Consider the following 6890-nt stretch of genomic DNA (forward strand, 5'->3'; position numbering starts at 1 on the left):
AACTACCATTTAAGGTGTCTCCAGAAAAAATTAAATACCTTGGTATCTGTGTTACAAAGAACTTCTCAGATATGTTTAAATGTAACTTTTCTCCTTTGCTGACTCAAGTCAATCAAGATCTCCAACGTTGGTCTCTTCTTCCTCTCTCTCTTGCTGGCAGGATAAACTGTGTCAAGATGAATGTTCTCCCCAAATTTCTATATCTCTTCCAGTGTATACCAGTTTTCATTCCAAAAACTTTCTTCCAATCACTAGATAGCCTGATTTCTCAGTTTATATGGAATAAACAAACCCCCAGAATTAAAAAGCATATTCTACAACAAAATAAAGATTCTGGAGGTTTAGCCCTGCCAAATTTCTTATTGTATTACTGGGCTACGAACATCCGAACATTATTATTCTGGGCTAATGGAAAGAACCGGCCCCCACCATGGTTTCAGATTGAACGATCTTCGTGTGATTCATCATCCCTGTTGTCACTCTTGTGTCTTCCCCTCTCAGCTCAGCCAATAGCCTACACCAACAATATGGTAGTAAAAAACAGTCTCAAGATCTGGACCCAGGCTAGGCGTCACCTTGGACTTCAAGCATTGCCCCTCCTAACCCCCCTACATGCCAACCCCTTGTTTTCTCCTTCCGTTTTGGATCAATCTTTCGCATCCTGGGTGGACCATGGGATCGTCTCTATTAAGCATCTCTACATTAATGGAACCTTTGCCTCATTTGACCAGTTAGCTTGCACATTTAACCTACCAAGAACTGACTTTTTTAAATATCTGCAAGCCCGAAACTTTGTCCGTAGTAATTTTCCTGGTTTTCCTGCTGCCCCTACAAATACTCTGATTGACATTCTTTTTGATATTAATCCTGTTCACAAGGGTACAATTTCCAAGTTGTATAATACTCTCTTTGAATACAAACCTTCAGCTTATGATAAACTACGCTCTCAGTGGTCCGAAGATCTGAGTATAGAAATAAGCATTGAAGTCTGGCAATTAGCGCTGAAACGTGTTCATACTTCCTCCATTTGTGCCCGTCACAGAGTCTTACAATGCAAAGTAGTTCATAGAGCCCACTGGTCTAAAAGTAAACTAGCTCATATATATCCCGGTACTGATCCTAACTGTAATAGATGCCATACAGGACCAGCTAGTCTTGCACATATGTTTTGGACCTGCCCAGCTTTACTCCATTATTGGGAATCTATATTTGCTTCACTCTCAGCCATCACATCTGTTATAATTCTTCCCTCTCCACTGGTTGGCCTGTTTGGGGTCTTACCTTTTGATCAGTTACTGCCCCCTCATTTTGCTGACTTCATAGCTTTTTTAACTTTGATTGCAAGACGTGCAATTTTGATGTGTTGGAAGAGCTCCCACCCGCCCTCCCACACCAAATGGATCAAGGATGTCTTAACCTTTCTGAAACTGGAAAAAATTAGATACTCCTTGCATCGTCCCACCACAAACTTTAATAAAATTTGGCTACCATTTATAGAGCATGTTAGATCCCTTCAACTGGATACTGACCCTGTAGACTGAGCAACCCTCTATATCTCATTCAGACATAATCACGTATTGACCGAGTTTTACTATTTGTTTTGATAGCACGTGGAACACATGGAATGATATCTTTTTTTTTTTTTTCTTCTTTGTGTAATTTACTGTATATGTTTTATTTTTTTTTGTTTTGTTTATTTTACTTCTTTTTTTCACCTTTTCTTTTTTTTATTATTACTATTTTTGTATTTTTTCTTTTATATATGTATGTATGTGTATATGTGTGTGCATGTGTATTGGCATATGTACATATGTGTGTATGTGTATGTATGTATGCGTGTATATGTGTGTATATGTATATATTTGTATTTTTTTTTTCTTCTTCTTCTTTTTCTCTCTTTTTTGGGTTCTTGTATTTTTGTACCTTTCTTGGGACTGATGCATTACAATCTGCTCTCAGATTAGGCGCTGCGTAGTTGAAGCTCGCATCATGATCATGGTGTTTGTTTGTGTTTGTATGTGTTATTACTTGAAAATTTGTAAATAAATCATATATAAAAAAAAGGGTTTGGAGCCCGCTCTGCAACAAATTCTGCCTGGCTTTAAACATAACCAACAATGTTTGCAACGTAATTAAATCTTTCAATTTTAATAATCCCGACTTCAGAAACAGTTCATGTGTGTGCTCCTTTGGAGTAACTCCGTGAAGAAGTCTGATTGCCCTCTTTTGTAAAGAAACTAATGACAAGAAATTTGATTTATAGGTATTTCCCCAAACATCTGAACAATACATAAAATATAGTAAAATTAATGAACAATGAAGAATCCTTCTTGTTTTATAATTCAGAATATACTTGACCTTGCTTGAAACAGCAGTTTTGCCAAACAGGAATGGAACAAGGAGCAGTTGTTTCCCAAAAAAAAACTTATTTTCTCCTCTCTCCACTCTAACTGACATCACCATGTATGGGCGTTCAGTGCAGTTACACAGCTGACAGCAGCTGTCAATCAAACTCTGACACTCAGTGCCTTCATTCAGTGACTCTCAAAAGCAGATGGTAGAAGCTAACAACTCCATATTAGTGGATGGGAGATGCTAACTACTCCATGTTAGTGGATGGGAGATGCTAACAACTCCATGTTAGTGGATGGGAGATGCTAACAACTCCCATGTTAGTGGGTGGATGTCTCAGTCGTGGGCCGGCAAGGAGGATCGGTCCCGACCAATGCCGCTTGCGGCTTTAATTATTCTACTGACCCGGTGTTTAAAGCCAAATTTGACCCCCTAAACATGCACGAAAACTCACCAAATTTCGCGTGCACATCATGACCGGCAAAAAATTTCATAAAATGTAAAAAATAACCTCATCTGCTCTCTAGCGCCACCTAGAAACAGTAAAATAGGTGCCACGCCCCGTCGGAATGTCGCAGAGAGATCAAATCAACGTTCGCCTCATCAAGATCTACACTACTACTATTTAGCAGTGCGCACATATTTTACGCATTACGGTAAAAGGGAAACCGAGAGGATTGTAAAACAAACATTGATCGCAACCTTATTCATAATAAATAGAAGATGCATGAATAATGTTGACAAAAAACTAAGCTGAATAACAAAGTAAATTAAGGAAAGCTTGACCTAATGCTGCTTTTCAGTCAATAGGTCAAATAAACTGGGAGATATTGATCTGAAATACTGCATTTCTCTTACAACCATTAATATATATATATATATATATATATATATATATATATATATATATATATATATATATATATATATATATATATATATATATATACATTAGGTTTGTAACGATAACCGATTTTGGATCGGTTATCTTTTTGCAACATAAAAGATCCGAGTGGATCGGACCACGGAGCCGAGATCGGTCCAGATGCATTAAGAACCGTCCGATGGCCCGGACTTATGCCCGCGCATCGGTTTTTTAAATTCAAGTACATGTTGTGCCCAGTATGTATACATAAACGCTGCCTCCGGCGCAAAACGGCGTCTCACGTCGCCGCCATGTTACTGCTTTATCTCTGATCTGAAAAGAGCCTGATTGTGACTTTGGAACCTGAACGCCTCACAACTGAGCGACCGTCACCTGCTGCATCCAAGAGCAACACGATGATCACTGAGCAACAAGATGTAGATAAAACAACAAGCAGAAAAGTAAACAGCCACGCTAAACCCAAAAATTAAACCTACCAGAACAGTGTTTCCCTCGTTCTTTCCGAGCCGCTGCTACTCACATACTTACTCTCAGAACCGAACTGTCCATCAACAACACCTTTACCGATCTGTCTCGAGTTTAAATCTTCTTTCCACCCAGAAATTGAGATGCGTCCCGTCGACTGATGTTGAAGCATGAAAGAATCATTCAAGTCCAGCTCATTCGTCGGTGGCTAACAGCTAAGCTAACCTCTGACTGCGACTTCTCACAGCAGGGCGCTTTTACGAAGTGTCCCTGAACGCAGCACAGTGGCAGGTTGTTCACTGAATCAGAGGGTTTCAGGTGTTTCATAGGTAATGAAGGCGGTTTAGGAGGAGCTGATACTGACAGGTTAATTGATGGCGTTACTGCCTCTGTGAAGCAGGTGTCTCAGATTCTTAAAATCATCTGGTTGGCCAGATATGATTGTTCGCGGGCCATTTTTTATTTATATTTATCATCATTTAATTTATTTATATTAACATATTATATTTATTTATTTATAGACATTATATTTATGTATTTTATTTTGTAATAATTTATTTTTTTTAATCTGTTTTTTTATACCTTAGTTTTTTCATTGGGATTGTATTTTAAGTACAGGCAGAGTTTGAAGTTGTTGAAATTACTGTAGTTGTTGAAGTCTGTTTTGGTTTACTCTGAATGAAAAAATAAATAAACAAAAGCTGTTTTGAAGTTTAATTTCTGTTTTTCTCTCTTAGTTACAGAGTGCCTGAGAGTTACATTAAATTGTCAATTTGTATCGAACCGAATCGGATCGGATTGGATCGAATTGAATCGCTAAATATTTTTTATGAATCGCCCTTGAATCGAATCGTAGCCTGTGAATCGAGATCGAATCGAACCGTTTTGTGGGTCAAAGATTCACACCCCTAATATATATGTATATATATATATATATATATATATATATATATATATACATATATATATATATATATATATATATATATATATATATATATATATATATATATATATATAGACAAAGAGGTGTGTCTGAAATAGACACTACAGTAATGTGATTCACAAGTGATTTGGAGTCAATGAGTCAAATAACCTGGGAGCTATTGAGAAAAACAATCACATTTTTATAAAAATAATAAAAAATATTGAAAATGTTAAAAGCTAAAAGAAAGAGGTGTGTCTGAACCAAACAGTGTAGTACATTTACGTACATTGCACATTACATTATCTGCGGCATTTTTTTTTTAATTATGTTTTAATGGGGATGTTTCGGCCACAAGGGCCCATAGTGAATTGCTTCGCACCCCCTGGGCTGGGACCCCTGCTCTGCCGCTGGATACTGATATTTAATTCTAGAACTCCAGCAGGTAATTTTTTTGGCTAAAGTGCTTGTGCGAAATCTCCAGTGGCACATGTTAAATATACAAACTCCATGAAGAAAGGCTCTTGGCGAATTTGCTGTGAAGTGACAGAGCTCATCAATGCTCACTGTTAGACAACGTACAAATCTTAAAATGAATTACAACTTCACACTTTATTTCTCTAAATATTTGATAAATATACTTTATATGTAGTAGTGCACTGGTTTTATATAGCACCTTTTTTTCAGTGAACTCTATGAGTTCACATACACACACGAACCTAAACATGAAGTAGGTATTGGCTGTTCCAACAGTTGCTAGAAGTCACTAGATGACGTCATCACCAATTTGCATAATTGGCAATTTGCATGTAATTGTAATGGACGCTATAGGACAGCGGAATAATGTCGTGGGAGAGGCAAAAAGTGATTCAAAAAGCACTCTAAATATGTTTAGAACTACAAATAAACTTTTTTCTGTTGATTCTTGTTTTTTTTTTTTTTGTGTGTGTGTGTGACAGTGAAGAAACATTTACATCCTGCTCTGTGACCCAGGGGGCGCAGCGGCGGATTTGCGCACACGCGATTCATTAGAAGTGTGGAGGCGGAGTGGTTTGGGTCTCCTCTCTGCTCTGACTGCAGCAGGGAGTCCTGAGTGTGACCGCTTGCGAGTGCTTTGGGACGGGGGAGGGGCTCACGCAGCACCCGCACTTCTCATTGAGGACAGCCACTGCAGAACAAGACGTCCGTCTAAAAAGTTGCTAGGTTTGTCGCGAGTCGCCAAGAAGCTTTGGAAAGTCGCCAGATTTAGTGAGAAAGTCGCCAAGTTGGCAACACTGCTTTCAGCAAGAGAAGTGGAGGGTGGCGGTCTCCAGCAGCGAAGCAGCGCTGACTCCGCCCACAACCCAGAGGGGAACTGATAATGAGCTCCTGGAGCTCTGCAGATACAGAGGCCCGGAAAATAGCACAGCTTTTGTGATTTCAGCTAAAACCTTCGTTATCACAATTTAAATACTCCTGACGCCACTTTAAAATCACTACAATAGAGTATTGGAGCGGGACTTTGAAGCCCAATTCTGACCCACTATGTAGGAGTTAATGTGATTCTGCAACAACTTTTTTTTTTTCAAACTGAATCAAATATAAGTTTTCTGCTGAAGGATCATTTTTAAGACAGGAAATAAGACAGCAAACTGAATGTACAGACATGTTAAAAAGATTCATCTTAATATTTTTTGATGAAGTAAAACAAGATTCTGAGAGAAAATGTTAAAAAAAAGTAAGGTTGACTGGGGTGGGTACGCAGCCACAGCTGAATATAACGTGTTGCCATTATGACAGAAAAAGTCTCCACTTTCTCATCAGTCACAGTCAGCAGAAATGGTAACTTGGCTCAGCAAACAGTTTAATCTTGCACTCCTCATTTCCAAATCAGATTTTGGTCTCACGTCCACAGAGAAAAAGATATTTTCAATGAACTCCTGAGAGCAGATGTCAGGAGAGAAGCACATGCGATGATATTAACATTTAATGGTCCAGCACATCATTTTTTGACCTCACTACTTGTGTAAAACCCACACTGGCACATGGAAAATATTTAAATTCCACAAAGGCAGGCTCTGGGAATACTTCCTGTAAGTTGAAAGTGCTTATCAATGCTCATTATCAGAGAAGAAATATACAAATCTGAATATGAATTACAATTTAATACTTTTTTCTTTAAATTTTGGATAATCTTCTTTCACATGTAAGTGTATATATGGAAAGTGCGACACAGTTGATAAGGTCACTTTGACTCTTAAAGCCTCAAAAGTACATGACACA

The sequence above is a fragment of the Salarias fasciatus genome, unplaced genomic scaffold (assembly GCF_902148845.1).
Source record: "Salarias fasciatus unplaced genomic scaffold, fSalaFa1.1, whole genome shotgun sequence".
NCBI lineage: Eukaryota > Metazoa > Chordata > Actinopteri > Blenniiformes > Blenniidae > Salarias > Salarias fasciatus.